The 17,495-nt window shown below is 40.5% G+C and overlaps 1 long non-coding RNA gene across 2 annotated transcripts; it reads right to left on the bottom strand.

Annotated features, from left to right (window-relative positions):
* Positions 1-3,889: 3,889 nt before the first annotated feature.
* Positions 3,890-17,291, bottom strand: LOC141371067 (uncharacterized). 2 transcript variants are annotated; one of them, XR_012375688.1, is made up of 3 exons: positions 16,774-17,291; positions 5,992-6,099; positions 3,890-3,967 (listed from the first exon to the last, which is right to left on the bottom strand). It is a non-coding gene; the product is annotated as an uncharacterized lncRNA (long non-coding RNA). The 2 variants fall into 2 exon arrangements; XR_012375689.1 differs by having other exon boundaries at positions 17,201-17,291.
* Positions 17,292-17,495: the final 204 nt, after the last annotated feature.

Raw genomic sequence — 17,495 nt, 5'->3', positions numbered from 1 at the left:
TCATTGGTCCAATTGATTCCTAAATATATTGCATGCTATTATAAATGCAATTGTTTTCTAATTTCATTTTCAGATATTTCACTGCTAGCATAGAAAAATAAAATGATTTTTGCACATTGGTCTTATATCCTACAATATACTCACGAACTCATTTACTAGTTGTCATAGTTTTTGAGTGGATTCTCTAGGATTTTCTATATAAAAGATTATATCATCTGCAAATAGAGATAGTTTTACTTCTTCTTTTTCAAAGTGGGCTGTCTTTTACTTTTTCTTGTCTAATTATCCTGGCTACAACTTCTAGTGCAATGTTGAGCAGAGTGGCAAGAGCAGAACATCCTTGTCTTTTACTGATCTTAGAGGGAAAACATCCAATCTTTCCCCTTTAGGTAGAATGTTACCTTTGGGGTTTTTACAGATGTCCTTTATCAGGTGCAGCAAGTTCTCTTCCATTCCTGCTTTGTTGAATGTTTTCAATGATAAAAGGATGGTAGATTTTGTCAAATGACTTTTCTGCATCTACTGAGATGATCATATGGGTTTTTAAAATTTTATACATATGGTATGTTGCATTATATAATATATTACATTATATGGTACATTACATAATTTTGGAAGTTAAAACAATGTTGCCACTTGGGATAAATCCCACTTGGTCATAATGTATAATTATTTATGTATATACAGATTTAGCTTGCTAAATTTTGGGGAGATTTTTGCATCCATATTAATAAGACCTATTGGTCTGTTGTTCTCTTTTCTTGTGATGTCTTTGTCTGGTTTTGCTGTCAGGGTAATAGCGGCCTCACAAAAAGAGTCAGGAAGAGAGCCCTCTTCTTCTTTTCTTTGGAAAAGTTTATGGAAAATTGGTGATTTTTTTGTTTTGTTTTGTTTTTATTTGTAATGTTTAGTAGAGTTCACCATCTGGTCCTTGACTTTTCTTTGCAGGAAGTTTTTCTTATTACGGTCTCAGTCTCTTTGCTTATTACAGGTCTATTCAAATGACCTGAGTTTCTATTTCTTCTTGAGTCAGTTTTGGTACCTGGCCTTTCCAGGAATTTGTCCCTTTCCTCTAGGTCATATAATTGATTAGCGCACAATTGTTCATCATATTACCTTATAGGCCTTTTTTATTTCTTTAAGGTTGGTAATGATGTCCCCATCTCATTACCAATTTTAGTAATTTGAGCTTTCCCTTTTTTATTTTAGTCAATCCAGCTAAATGTTTGTCCATTTTGCTGATCTTTTCAAAGAACCAACTTTTTATTTTGTTCCTTTCTCTATTATTTTTCTATTCTTTATTTCATTTACTTCTGCTGTAGATTATTGATTAGATATCTGTATTGCCTTTTTTTTTTTTTAAGTAGACTCCACACAGTGTGGAGCCCAGTGCAGGGCTTGAACTCACGACCCTGAAATCAAGGCCTGAGCTGAGATCAAAAACAGACACTTAACTGACTGAGCCACCTAGGCATCCCTGTATTGGTTTTTTATGTAAGCATTTACAGCTATAAATTTTCCTCTAGTCACTGCTTTTGACACAAGCTACAGTTTCCGATATGTTGTACTATCATTTTCATTTATCTCAAAGTATCTTCTGATGTCCCCCTGTGACTTCTTTAATATGTTTGGTTACTTAGTTATTTAATTTCCACATATTTGTGAATTTCTCAAATTTCCTTCTGTTGTTGATTTCTAATTTCATTTATTGTGGTTGGAGAACATTCTTTGTATGATTCCAACCCTTTAAAAATTGTTTAGACTTGTTTTATGCCCTAACATATGGCTTATACTGAGAATGTTCTCTATGCCTTGAGAAGAATGAGTATTCTGGTGTTGTTAGGTAGAAAGTTCTAGATGGCTGAGATGATTGTTCAGGTTTTCTCTTTCTTTGTTGATCTTCTGTCTAGTTGTTTTATCCATTATCAAAAGTGGGGTATTCAGATCTCCCACTCTGATTGTTAAAGTATCTATTTTTCCCTCTAATTCTCTCAGTTCTGGCTTCATGTATTTGGGGTTCTATTGTTGGGTGAATGAATGTTTATAAGTGCTATATCTTCCTGATGGGTTGAACTTTTAATAATTATAAAACGTCCTTGTTTGTCTCTAGCAACAATTTTTGTCTTAAAATCTGTTTTATCTGATATCAGTATATCCATCCCAGCCCTCTTTGGTTACTGTTTATGTGGTATATCTTTTTCCATCCTTTTGCTTTCAACCTATTTGTATCTTTGAATCTAAAATGTGTTTCTTTGCAGTGGGTAAGTTGCTACCAGGGGCTGAGGAGTAGGAGAAATAGGGGGAGGTTGGTAAAAGGGTACAAACTTTCAGCTATAAAATGAATAAGGTCTGAAGATCTAGTATAAAACATGGTGATTATTGTTGATAACATTGTATTGTATAATTGAAAATTGCTGGGAGTAGAATTTAAATGTTCTGAAAAAAAGAAAGAAAGAGAGAGAGAGATGTTTTAATTAACTAGATGAGGGGAGTCATTTCACAATGTATAAGCAAATCAAATTGCCACCATGTACACTTTAAATATCTTACAATTTTGTTTGTCAATTATACCTCAATAAAGCTGAAATTTACTATTTTATTTGTCAATTATACCTCAATAAAGCTGAAATTTAAAAAAAATAATAAAGTATGTTTCTCATAGATAGCATATAGTAGGATCATAGTTTTAATCCATTCAGGGCAGTGATTTTTCTGTTTTTGACAGTATCTACAGTACCTAAGAGAGTATCAGGCACTTAATAGGAGCACAGTGGATTTCTTTTGAATGAATGAGTCTTTATATGTGAAATGGGATGACATGTCCTTTTCTCACTGCTTTCCAGTTATGGGGGTCATCATCACTGCAGTTGTCTCTTTAAAAATCTTAACATTGGGGTGAGGGGAAGTTGCCTGGTGGCTGTTGGGTAAGCATCCAACTCTTGATTTTGGTTCAGGTCATAATCTCAGGGTCATGGGATCAAGCCCTGCCTTGGTCTTTGTGCTCAGTATGGAACCTGCTTGTCCCTCTCCCTCTGCCTCTTCCCCCCCATCTCTCTCTCTCACAGATAAATAAACCCTTTAAAAATAAATAAATAAAATAAAATCTTAACATGGTATGTAAATGTAAGAAAATGGTGAAATCTTGTTCAACCTTAAGCCCGAGGCCAAGTTCCAGAACTCTGCTGGATCATGTTTATCAGGCAGAATAAATACGTTTAAAATCCAACAGATACAGAAGTTATGCTTGGACTTGTCCCTCACTCCCCACCTGGCCCTGGGTAAACTCAGTCATCCATCTTTCTTCTGCCCTTAGGTGTACTTTCTCTGATTTTTCTTTTCTTCTATGAAGCCAGGTTCAGAATTACTACAAGGATATGTCCTTAACAAGCTCCAAGCCAGCCCCCAACAAGGAATTCTGATTCTTACTCTCATGCCTACTGTAGTGTATTTCATTATCCTGAAGGTCAGAATAGGAACCAAGGCACTGGGAGAGACCCAACTTGGGCCTTGATCCAAAATCACAAGTTCCAGCTTAGTTTTTCAGAAATTCCACCCTCACCAAGAAGTTAGTTCTAGAATGCTTTAGCACCCCTTACTGGTTCTCCCAACTCTCCTCTTGACTCTGTAAATAATCACCTCATTAAATGCTCCTTAGAATGTCTGTAGAGGGTGTTCCTGCCTGGACCCTGGACAAAAAAGCCCCAGCTCCTAATCTCACTAGATTTTCTACTCTTGCCCCTCAGGTCTGGTCAAAGGCTGTCTCAGTATTGCTATTCTCTGGGTGTCTCATTAGCTCTTACCACTCCCTTAATCTTGTTTATAGTCCTTGGTTTGTATATGGAATTTTATCTCCCTATGACTTTCTTATACTGACCATGAGACCAGGATCATCACAGAAGCAATCCATTCCAGGCTTTCTCTGCTGCTTGAAATCTGGCCAAGAGATGACTTCACCACCACTTCTTACCTAATAGTTATTGGAAGAACAAATGTATCAACGTTCCTCTTATAGCAAGACACCTGGAAATAGCGGTGCCTACTCACAGTCTGCAATTTTTCCTCATCCTAAACCCTGCCTGCCAACCAGCTGTTCACTCCCACCATCTCACAGACCCTTCTTTTGTCAACATCACCAATGACCTCCACGTTGCGAACCACATAGACTAATTCTGTCATTTTCTGACTTGACCATCATCAGGATTTAATAGAATTGGTCACCCCCTCCTCCTCAAAACACTTTCCCATGTATAACTTCTAAACAATGGAGAGCCCCAAGGCTCAGTCCTTCAACTTCTTTTCTTCTCCAATTATATTTATTCCCTCAGTGGTCTTATCCAGTCTGGTGGGGTATATACCATCTGTGTGGTATATAACTCCAGCCTGGAATTCCAGTTGCCTGTATCTACCTTCTCAACACTCCCATTTAGGTCTCTAATTGACATCTCAAGCCAAACTCCTCATTTGCCCTATTTCAGTAAGTGGCAAATCCACTTCAGATGCTTGGACTAAAAACCTAGGACATCATCTTTGGTTCTGCGACCTCTCCTACCCCAAAACTAACCCATCAGCAAACCTCCTCACATCTGTCTTCAAAATATATTCAGAATCTGACCACTTCCCACTACTCTGGTGCAAGTCATCAGCGTACAAAAATGCTCTTGCAAAAAAGAAAAAAAAAAGTTCTTTTTCACAGTGTCCCTCTGGCTAACATGGTTAGTTCTGTCTCCTTATTTTAGTCTCAGATCTCTTTAGGGAAGTCTCCACTGGCCCACCCATCTAAGTCTCCATTGGCCGACTCCACTGACCCATCCATCTAAGGTTGCCCTGACTTCTCCCCCAACTTCTTTGGCCACTACAACATTTTATTGCCTTCATATTTCTTATCACTATGTAAAAATTATATTTTCCATGTTGATGAGTTTGTTTTCTTCTTCATTCCTCTAACTGTACGTACACCTTCTAGACTGTGAAATGCCCAGAGCCTAGCACAGCACCCACCATATGGTGACCATCAATAAAAATTTATTGAGTTATCAAATGAATGATCTTTAAGGCCCTCCTGTACCCAAAAATGCTATAATTAGTATAATAATGTGTACTTGGTGATTTTCTTAAACCTTATGGTATAGTCGTGGGAAGGACATGATATAATAATATGACAAAAAGTACTCTGTAGGCTATGAAACATTATCTAAATAGAAGGAGATGTTTTTGTTAATAAGTATTGAAGGTTTCCCAAAATGAGTGTCTTTTCTGAAGAAGCAGGACCCTTATTTGTAGCATTTTCCTGGCCAAGACAATCTCACAAAATGACACAATGTGGGCGCCCTAGATTGAGGGCAATGGTTGCTTTGGCTTTACTGTGTGAGCTACAAATGTCAAAGCATATATAAAACACTTAGTATGGGGGAGCCCCTACTAAATGGAATTGTAAGCTTCCTCTGCTTGGCCACTGGTCCCCAAAGTGTGCTGAGCAACTTCCCAGGAGCCCTATAACCACATATTCCAATGTCAAATGCATGGAGAAATTGTCTTAGTTCAAACTTTTTTGCCTGGGCATCTAAGCTTTCCGGGTTTTTGTGCGCATCTTGGGTAAAAGAGAAAATGCATGTGCATAGTATAAAGTATGATTGTATGTGGCTTTTTCCTTCTGTTTCTAATTTTAAGAAAAGCTCCTCTTTTATAGGCTAACTCTGGGTAGGGCTGAGGCAACAATAAAAGGGAGAAAAGTTTTCTTTTGTTTTAAAATTCTTACTCTGTTTGGCCTTAGAATTTTCCAGACCTTTCCAGTAAACACGTGTGCCCAGTGAGACATTTTAGATGTGGTTTCATCATACCCCCTGGGCCTGTCCAATCATCCATCCACCCACATTCTCTCTCATGATCCATTGACCACACTCCATATGCTAAGCATCTCAGTAGCATCCACACACCTCTCTCTCTTCACCCCTCCAGCAAAACTGGCAAAGGAGAGCAAGAGAATGTGCGCGCCTTGACACAAGATTCATCCTTGGTGTCATGTATTTTGACTCACGGGCAAACATGGTGAACAGTAAATTATATCCAGCCATCCAGTAGGATTTCAGCCATGATGGCTCTCTGAAAAGACAAAGATTTTGAGGCAAAGGGTGATGAAGGGGGTGTGTGTTTCCTCCTCCACTTGTGAAAGCTAAAGCTATTTTTTTCTTAAATCTCAGTCTCTACCCACAGGTATCTGGAGCAATCTCTGCCATCTCATAAGCCATACACTTAGTCCTGCAAAGCACCTTTTCCCAAAATGTATTCCAGAGACCATGAGAGATACAAGGGGGTCTCTTATAGAAAGCATTCACGGTCAAATAAGCTAGATGCTCTGCATATCATAGACTCTTGCAGGAGATAATCAATGTGCATTAGCATAGAGAAGCCTCTGAGACTTCCTGCAAAGGAAAAAAAAAATCACCTAATTTGTTTAATTCTGTATTTCCTCAATTTATTTGTATCACAGAAGACTTTTTTCAAATGATACTTACCACCTCTTAGAACCAGTGTCTTATGGAATACCCTTTGGGAAACACTGTTGTAGGCTGATTCTTGGATTTGTGAACAAATCCAATTAACCTTATTTCAGACCCTGAGAATCTGAGGAAGAGCTAGTGGGTGTTGCGGGGTTTTTTTTGGCTTTTGATTTTTTTTTTTACCAAATTGTTTCTTGCACAGTGACTCTGCGCCAAATTATACCAGAAGGGCAAATGCTCCCACAAACAGCAGAGCAGAAACCTTCACCAAAGCCTCAACACTCATGTTGAAGAAATAGGATGTTCTTAGGGGGCGGAGCAAGATGGCAGAGGAGTAGGAGACCTGGATTTCGTCTGGTCTCAGGAATTCAGCTGAATAGGGATCAAACCATTCTGAACACCTACAAACTCAACAGGAGATCGAAGATAAGAATAGCAACAACTCTCTGAACAGAGAAGCGACCATTTACTGGAAGGTAGGACGTGCGGAGAAGTGAATCCGAGGCGATATTCGGGAGGATAGACGGCGGGGGAGGGGCCTCCGCCAGCCGCTTCTGGCAAGTGCTAGAGCCGCGGAGCACAAAATCGGACCTTTTAGAAGTTGGCTCCACTGAGGGACGTCGCTCCAGTGGCTAAGCGGGGGGTGGAACCCTCGCGGGACAGTGTGGTCTCAGGACCCTCGGGGTCACAGAAAGACCGGGGGAGCCTGAGTGCGGCAGAGCTCCCAGGTATCGGAGCAGGGAAGCCGGCTGCAGAGACGGAGCCGAGGCGCGGGCTCTCAGCTTGGGGTGGCCATAAACTGTGATCCGTGGCCCAGTCGGGCCACTGCTCCTCCAGCAGGGACCCAACAAGCGGCAGATCTGGGGAGATTCCTCTTCCTCCCCCAGGAGGAGCGGCGCGGGAGCGCACCACAGGGATCTGCTGGGTTTGGAGACTCCACACGGGGTCAGGGGCCAGAGATAGAAACACTCGGTCACAGGCCGGGTGAGCACGGAGTGCGGCCGGAGACCGGGGACACGGGAGTGACTGCTTTTCTCTGGGGGCGCACTGAGGAGCGGGGCCCCAAGTTCTTGGCTCCTCCGGGCGGAGATTGGGAGGCCACCATTTTCACCCTGGTCCTCCAAAGCTGTACCAAGAGCTTGCAGCGAACAAAAGCTCCTGAGAGCAAACCTGAGCAGCTTGCTTAGCCAGGACCGACAAGGGTGGGGCAATTCAGCCTCCGGCAAAGACATTTGGGAACCACGGCAACAGGCCCCTCCCCCAGAAGATCAGCACGAACAGCCAACAAGCCAAGACCAACTTTACAGATCAAGGAGAACGGGAGAACTCCAGCGCTAGGGGAATACGGCACATAGAATTCATGGCTTTTTTTTACCATGATTCATTAGTTTTTCAAAGTTAATTTTTTAACTGTTTTTTTTAATTTTTCTTTTTCCCTTTTTCAACCAACATCTTATCAATCCCTTTTTAAAAAAAAGTTTTTCATTTTTAGTGTCATATTTTATCCCTTCATAGTAGTTACCCTTATTTTTGGCATATATATATATAAATTCTCTCTTTAAAATTTTGAGATACAGTTTCTTCTAACAGATCAAAATATACCCTAAATCACTAGTGTATGACTTGGTTCTAGTCTCCTGCCTGATCACATACTCTCTCTTTTTTTTTTTAAATCGTCTTTCTTTTTTCAAACAATTTCTTATCAATTCCTTTTATAAAATCCTTTATAATTTTCATCTTTATACTCATCTTCCATCCCTTCATTGTATCAACCCTTATTTTGTACATATATGTCTTTCTTCCTTTAAAATTTTAGGAGACACTTTTTTCTAACAGACCAAAATACACCCAAAATCTAGTGTGTGGCACTGATCTATGCACTAGCCTGATCATATCTGATCATATTCTGTTTTTTTTCTATTGTTCTGTTTTTATTTTTATCTTTTTCTTTTTTTTTCCCCCTCTTTCCTTATTCTTTCATTCCCTTTCTTTTCCCCTGGTTTCAGGTCTTTTCTGATTTGTAGAGAGTATATTTCCTGGGGACGTTGTTAACCTATTAACATTTTGTTTTTCATTCATCTATTCTCCTCTGGACAAAATGACAAGAGGAAAAAAATCACCTCAAAAAAAAGAACAAGAGGTAGTACAGTCAGCCAGGGACCTACTCAATACGGACATTAGTATGATGTCGGACCTCGAGTTCAGAGACATGACTTTAAAGATACTAGCTGGGCTTGAAAAAGGCGTGGAAGTTATTAGAGAAACCCTTTCTGGAGAAATAAAAGAACTAAAATCTAACCAAGTCGAAATCAAAAAGGCTATTCATGAGGTGCAATCAAAAATGGGGGCACTAACTGCTAGGATAAATGAGGCAGAAGAGAGAATCAGCGATATAGAAGACCAAATGATGGAAAATAAAAAGGCGGAGAAAAAGAGAGAAACAACTACAGGATCACGAGGGCAGAATTCGAGAGATAAGCGATACGATAAGAGGAAACAACATTAGAATAATTGGGATGCCAGAAGAAGAAAGAGAGAAAGGGGCAGAAGGTATATTGGAGCAAATTATAGCAGAGAACTTCCCTAATGTGGGGAAGGAAACAGGCATCAAAATCCAGGAGGCACAGAGAACCCCTGTCAAAATCAATAAAAATAGGTCAACACCCCGACATCTAATAGTAAACCTTACGAGTCTCAGAGACAAAGAGAAAATCCTGAAAGCAGCTTGGGAGAAGAGATATGTAACCTACAATGGTAGAAATATTAGACTGGCAACAGACCTATCCACAGAGACCTGGCAGGCCAGAAAGGACTGGCATGAGATCTTCAGAGCACTAAATGAGAAAAAATATGCAACCAAGAATACTATGTCCAGCTAGGCTGTCATTGAAAATAGAAGGAGAGATAAAAATCTTCCAGGACAAACAAAAACTAAAGGAATTTGCAAACACGAAACCAGCCCCGCAAGAAATCTTGAAAGGGGTCCTCTAAGCAAAGATAGAGCCTAAAAGCAGCATAGATCAGAAAGGAACACAGACAATATACAGTCACAGTCACCTTACAGGCAATACAATGGCACTAAATTCATATCTTTCAATAGTTACCCTGAATGTAAATGGGCTAAATGCCCCAATCAAAAGACACAGGCTATCAGATTGGATTAAAAAACAAGACCCATCGATATGCTGTCTGCAAGAGACTCATTTTAGACCCAAAGACACCCCCAGATTAAAAGTTAGGGGGTGGAAAACCATTTACTATGCTAATGGACACCAAAAGAAAGCTGGGGTGGCAATCCTTATATCAGACAAATTAGATTTTAAAACAAAGACTGCAATAAGAGATTAAGAAGGACACTATATCCTACTTAAAGGGTCTACCCAACAAGAAGATCTGACAATTGTAAATATCTATGCCCCGAACATGGGAGCAGCCAATTATATAAGGCAATTAATAATAAAGTGAAGAAACACATTGACAACAATACAGTAATAGTGGGGGACTTTAACACCCCCCTGACTGAAATGGACAGATCATCTAAGCAAAAGATCAACAAGGAAATAAAGACTTTAAATGACACACTGGATGAAATGGACTTCACAGACATATTCAGAACATTCCATCCCAAAGCAACGGAATACACATTCTTCTCTAGTGCCCATGGAACATTCTCCAGAATTGATCACATCCTGGGTCACAAATCAGGTCTCAACCGGTACCAAAAGATTGGGATCATTCCCTGCATATTTTCAGACCACAATGCTTTGAAACTAGAACTCAATCACAAGAGGAAAGTCGGAAAGAACTCAAATACATGGAGGCTAAAGAGCATCCTACTGAAGAATGAATGGGTCAACCAGGAAATTAAAGAAGAATTAAAAAATTCATTGAAACCAATGAAAATGAAAACACAACTGTTTAAAATCTTTGGGTTAGAGCAAAGGCAGTCCTGAGAGGAAAGTATATAGCAATACAAGCCTTTCTCAAGAAACAAGAAAGGTCTCAAATACACAACCTAACCCTACACCTAAAGGAGCTGGAGAAAGAACAACAAATAAAGCCTAAACCCAGCAGGAGAAGAGAAATAATAAAGATCAGAGCAGAAATCAATGAAATAGAAACCAAAAGAGCAGTAGAACAGATCAATGAAACTGGGAGCTGGTTCTTTAAAAGAATTAACAAGATTGATAAACCCCTGGCCAACTTATCAAAAAGAAAAGAGAAATGACCCAAATCAACAAAATCATGAATGAAAGAGGAGCGATCACAATCAACACCAAAGAAATACAAACAATTATGAGAACATATTATGGGCAACTGTATGCCAGCCAATTAGATAACCTGGAAGAAATGGGTGCATTCCTAGAGATGTATCAACTACCAAAATTAAAGCAGGAAGAAAGAGAAAACCTAAACAGACCTATAACCACTAAGGAAATTGAAGCAGTCATCAAATATCTCCCAACAAACAAAAGCCCAGGGCCAGATGGCTTCCCAGGGGAATTCTATCAGACATTTCAAGAAGAATTAATACCTATTCTCCTGAAACTGTTCTAAAAAATAGAAATGGAAGGAAAACTTCCAAACTCATTTTAGGAGGCCACCATTTCCTTGATCCCAAAATCAGACAAAGACCCCACCAAAAAGGAGAATTACAGACCAATATCCTTGATGAACATGGATGCAAAAATTCTCACCAAAATACTAGCCAACAGGATCCAACAGTACATTAAAGGGATTATTCACCACGACCAAGTGGGGTTTATCCCTTGGCTGCAAGGTTGGTTCAACATCCGCGAATCAATCAACGTGATACAATACATTAACAAAAGAAAGAACAAGAATCATATGATCCTCTCAATAGATGCAGAAAAAGCATTTGACAAAGTACAGCATCCTTTCTTGATCAAAACTCTTCAGAGTATAGGGATAGAGGGTCCATACCTCAATATCATAAAAGCCATCTATGAAAAACCTACAGGGAATATCATTCTCAATGGGAAAAGCTGAGAGCTTTCCCCCTAAGGTCAGGAACGCAGCAGGGATGTCCACTCTCACCACTGCTATTCAACATAGTATTAGAAGTCCTAGCCACAGCAATCAGACAACAAAAAGAAATCAAAGTCATCCAAATCAGCAAAAAGGAGGTCAAACTCTCATTCTTTGCAGATGATATGATACTGTATGTGGAAAACCCAAAAGACTCCACCCCAAAACTGCCAGAACTCATCCAGGAATTCAGTAAAGTAGCAGGCTATAAAATCAATGCACAGAAATCAGTGGCATTCCTATACACCGACAACAAGACAGAAGAGAGACCAATCAAGGAGTCGATCCCATTTACAATTGCACCCAAAACCATAAGATACCTAGGAATAAATTTAAGCAAAGAGGCAAAGGATCTGTACTCAGAAAACTATAGAATACTCATGAAAGAAATTGAAGAAGACACAAAGAAATGGAAAAACGTTCCATGCTCATGGATTGGGAGAACAAACTTTGTGAAGATGTCAATGCTACCTAGAGCAATCTACACATTCAATGCAATCCCCATCAAAATACCATCCACTTTTTTCAAAGAAATGGAACAAATAATCCTAAAATTTGTATGGAACCAGAAGAGACCCCGAATAGCCAGAGGAATCTTGAAAAAGAAAAGCAAAGCTGGCGGCATCACAATTCCGGACTTCCAGCTCTATTACAAAGCTGTCATCATCAAGACAGTATGGTACTGGCACAAAAACAGACACATCGATCAATGGAACAGAATAGAGAGCCCAGAAATGGACCCTCAACTCTATGGTCAACTCATCTTTGACAAAGCAGGAAAGAATGTCCAATGACAAAAAGACAGTCTCTTCAACAAATGGTGTTGGGAAAATTGGACAGCCACTTGCAGAAGAATGAAACTGGACCATTTCCTTACACCACACACAAAAATAGACTCCAAATGGTTGAACGACCTAAACGTGAGACAGGAGTCCATCCAAATCCTAAAGGAGAACACAGGTAGCAACCTCTTCGACCTCAGCCACAGCAACTTCTTCCTAAAAGCATCGCCAAAGGCAAGGGAAGCCAGGGCAAAAATGAACTATTGGGATTTCATCAAGATAAAAAGCTTTTGCACAGCAAAAGAAACAGTCCACAAAACCCAAAGACAACCGACAGAATGGCAGAAAATATTTGCAAATGACATATCAGATAAAGGGCTAGTATCCAAAATCTATAAAGGACTTATCAAACTTAACACCCAAAGAACAAATAATCCAATCAAGAAATGGGCAGAAGACATGAACAGACATTTTTCCAAAGAAGACATCCAAATGGCCAACAGACACATGAAAAAGTGCTCAACATCGCTCGGCATCAGGAAAATCCAAATCAAAACTTCAATGAGATACCACCTCACACCAGTCAGAATGGCTAAAATTAACAAGTCAGGAAACGACAGATGTTGGCGGGGATGCTGAGAAAGGGGAACCCTCCTACACTGTTGGTGGGAATGCCAGCTGGTGCAACCCCTCTGGAAAACAGTATGGAGGTGCCTCAAACAGTTGAAAATAGAGCTACCATATGATCCAGCCATTGCACTACTGGGTATTTACCACAAAGCTACAAATGTAGGGATCCGAAAGGGTACGTGCACCCCAATGTTTATAGCAGCAATGTCCACAATAGCCAAACTGTGGAAACAGCCAAGATGTCCATCGACAGATGAATGGATAAAGAAGAGGTGGTATATAAACACAATGGAATATTATGCAGCCATCAAAAGGAATGAGATCTTGCCATTTGCAACGATGTGGATGGAACTGGAGGGTGTTATGCTGAGTGAAATAAGTCAATCAGAGAAAGACATGTATCATATGACCTCACTGATATGAGGAATTCTTAATCTCAGGAAACAAACTGAGGGTTGCTGGAGTGGTGGGGGGTGGGAAGGATGGGGTGGCTGGGTGATAGGCATTGGGGAGGGTATGGGCTATGGTGAGCACTGTGAATTGTGCAAGACTGTTGAATCACAGATCTGTATTTCTGAAACAAATAATGCAACATATGTTAAGAAAAAAGAAAAAGAATAAGATAGCAGGAGGGGAAGAATGAAGGGGAGTAAGTCGGAGGGGGAGACGAACCATGAGAGACAATGGACTCTGAAAAACGAACTGAGGGTTCTAGAGGGGAGGGGGGTCGGGGGATGGGTTAGCCTGGTGAAAGGTATTAAAGAGGGCACGTTCTGCGTGGAGCACTGGGTGTTTTGCACAAGCAATGAATCATGGAACCCTACATCCAAAACTAATGATGTAATGTATGGTGTTTAACATAACAATAAAAAATAAGAAATATGATGTTCTTAACATTAGAATTGCAGATATTTCCTCTCAAGTGCATCCCAACCATATAACTTTACACTTAGGGAAGCACTTCTCAGTGAACTACATAACAGTTTCCAAATTCAGTTACAGAATTAATCACTTTCTCGATTTTAAAGGGGGTAATTTTTCAGAAAGCAAAGGTGTTTATTTTGAAAACATGAAAATATGAAATCAAGTGTCCTCAGAAAGGAAATAATTGAGAGGAGCTCTAAGGTCTGATTAGAAGATAATAAGATGAAGGGGCGAAGGACATTGTGGGAGGAGAAATGTGTACAAAGGTAAAAATGTGAGCAGTGCAAATTTTCCAGGAGACCCAGGCAAACTCTCCAAGCCTTTGAAGTCCTAGAATGTCATATTGGTTGCATTTCTTTGGTCAAGCAAGTCACTATAACCAGCCTAAATCTAAGGGGAGAAGAATTAGACTACACTTACTGTTGAGAAAATGGCAAAGTCACAGTATAGGAGAACATGTGAGAAGGGAAATATTGTTGCTATTTTTAGAAACTGTAATCTATCATATAGGTATTTGAAAACATTCCCAATTTTTCCTATTACCTTCATAAGGGTATAGACTTTTGCTTTTTTAAAAAATCATTTGTATGTGTCCCCCCCCTTCCTTTTGTTCACTATCCACTCCCTGTCCACTCTATGTCAAGAAGAATGTCTTATGTGTGCCAGAGAGTCAATGTATTTTGTTTGTCAGTGGATTTTGTTTCTTTCAGGAGAACAAAGAGCAAATAAGTTTTCACAAAATTATTTTAGGGGTGTAGACAAACCCTTATCTCGATATTTGGACCTATAACTCTAGGTCAAGTCTTATTATTTTGTTCCCTCTATCTGATATAACCCTCTTTATACATCTGCCACCAGAAATCTACCCCCTGCAATGCCTTGACATAACAGCTACTGTTTATTAATATTTAGTATGTGCCAAGGAGTGTACAAAATGTTTTACCTAAATTACTTCCTTGGAGTTATTGGATGACTCCCAAAAAGATTATATTCTCACTGAGGACCAGAACTCATCTGATTCTGGTATTTGTATGTTGGTTTGAACCACACTATTGGGAGGCTGGGGGTACCTAAAGACCATTTACTGCAACTTCTCAAATCTCTTAATGTCCTTCCAGGTTGTGTCAGTGAACATTTGCTTGTCTTACTGTGAGCATGCAAAAATACTATTCTGGGTCCTGTTTTTCCATTTGGAAACATATACACTGCTGTGTATGGTGACCAGCTACTAAGATGGATCCAGTGAATGTGCCTGCTAGTATTTGTGCACTGGTGTAGTCTCTTCTTCATTGTCTCATAGTTTGTGTGATCAATAGAGTATGGAAGAATGACAGTTTGTGACTTCTAAGGCTAGGTCAAAAGGCACTGTGGCCTATAACCTGGCCTATTGGGCCACTCACCCCAGAGAAAGCCAGCAACCATGTTGCAAAGAGAGTCAAGTAGATCTATGAAGAAACCCACATAGAAAAGAATCAAGCCCACCTGCCACTGGCATCACTAACTTGTCAGTCATGTGAGTGAGCCACCTTGAAAGTAGACCCTTCAACCCCAGTCAGATCTGGGGAGTCTTAAAAAATAGCCAGGTTGAGCCACACCCTGGAGACTCTGAGCATCCCAGGAGGTCTGCCTGGTAGAGGAAGTGGGGTCCCCTCAGAGAGAGACCACATGAGTATATCATGAGAACAGGAGCCAGACAGATGCATCTGATGCTCCCAGAGAGCATGGCCTGAATCAGGAGGGAGTCCAGTGTTAGAGGTTCTCAAATAAATTCTTTCTGAGAAAGAAGCAGAGTTCGGTCATCCGCTCTACAGAGAGCACCAGCAACAGAATCATTAGGACTATTCTTTCTCCTACTCCCTCCCCCAAGGTAGTCTAAAAACACACCCAACACTGCATTTGGGAAAAGGGTCTTTGTATATGTGATTAAGTTAAGGATCCTGAGATGGGACAGTATCCGGGATGAAGATAAGGGCTCTGGAGCCCTTGTTGTCCTGCTCCTGACACCAAAACACGCGGTCCCCTGTCCATTCTATAGTCTAACCCCATGTGCCTCTGGGTCTACAGGCGACTTTATATACAGGCGAGTCTGCAATAAAATTTATATTATAGGAGCCGGCACTCAAGAATTAGAAACCTGCCCTATGGAATATGCCCTTAATTAGGCCAGCACCTGTTATTTACTGATGTGGTTTATTTTCTCAGCAACATGCATGAATTCAGGAAAGCATCTTTGTAAATATTCTGTGAAATAGACTGATTGCTGCTAATTAGCTTCTCTTAACATGAAAGAGGGAAATGACTGGCCTCTTTTGAGTTCTGATAAAGTATGGTGGTGGGGGAAATATGTGCAATGAAGCACAAAATTGGTTTTATGGTCAAGCTTTGCTGGAGAGGTGGCATAAGGCCTGCGGTATTTTGGGAAGGGTGGGGGTTTTATGCAGAATGAGTGGAACTCTAGGTCAGCGGGGGTCCATACGATGGATGCCCAATTGTTCCATCTTGGCCAAATGGCTTCATCTTCTCACACAATCACACGATCCTGAAATTTGGGGGTGCTCCTCTTTTTCCATTCTTTTTTATCCTCTTTATAAAATCAGGCTTGTTATCGGACCTCCTAAATACCTTAGATCGTTTCTCTCCTCTCCAGGCCCTCTGGAGCTGCCCTGGCTCAGTCTTCCTTCATCCTTCACCTGGACCTCGTAATGCATCACCTTCCAACCCACACGGCTGCCTCCAACACCTCACCCTCTCCTCTTGGTGCACCTGTCCCTCCATCAAGGCAGCAGTTCTCAAACTGAGGTAAAGAAGAACCACCCAGAAAGCTTGTGTCTTAGTTTGGGCTGCCATAACCGTGAGCCAAGTGGCTTAGACAACAGGAACATATTACTCACATTTCTGCAGGCTAAAAGTCTAAAATCAAGGTACCAGCATGGTCAGTTTCTGACGAGAACTCTCTTCCTGGCCTGAAGTCGGCCACCTTCTGTGTCCGTACTTGGTTCTTCTTATGAGGGCACTAATCTCATGATGGGGCTCCACCCTTATGATCTCATCTAACCCTAATATCTCTCAAAGGCCCCACTTCCAAATACCATCCTATTAGAGATCAGGACTTTAACATGAATTTTGGGGTGGAGTGGGGGACACGATTCAGTTCATAGTAGCTCATGAAACTGTTGATGTCTGGATTCCATACTGGAAAATATGATTCATTAGGCCTGTGGTGGGTTTAGAAACCCACATTTTATCAAGTATCCTATTATATCTGGAAACATGAGGTCTGCAGACAAGAGTCTTAAAAAGCACACTTCAGCTTCTCACCTGGGCTCTGTGCTGGGCCCTGCTCCAGATCAATTAAATAAGGATCTCTGGGTGTGGGGTCAGGACAACATTTCTTCAAAGGTCTCACTAAGTGATTTCAGGGGGGAGATGCATCACTCTGGTCCAAGACTTCACAAAGAGTGAGATCACAAAGGTCAACTGATTATGTCCTCACTCTGTCTAACACGCTTCAATGACACCCCATCACTGAGAGCAGTGGTTTTCAAATGGTGGGTCATGACTTAACAGTGAGACTCCAAATCACAGTAGGTTGCCAGCAGGTTTCTTTTTTTTT

Source organism: Callorhinus ursinus, unplaced genomic scaffold (genome assembly GCF_003265705.2).
Source record: "Callorhinus ursinus isolate GAN/ISIS: 27379988/994484 unplaced genomic scaffold, GSC_fseal_2.0 scaffold55, whole genome shotgun sequence".
NCBI lineage: Eukaryota > Metazoa > Chordata > Mammalia > Carnivora > Otariidae > Callorhinus > Callorhinus ursinus.
The sequence above is the reverse complement of the archived record's forward strand: the minus strand, read 5'-3'. Positions and strand labels throughout refer to the sequence as shown.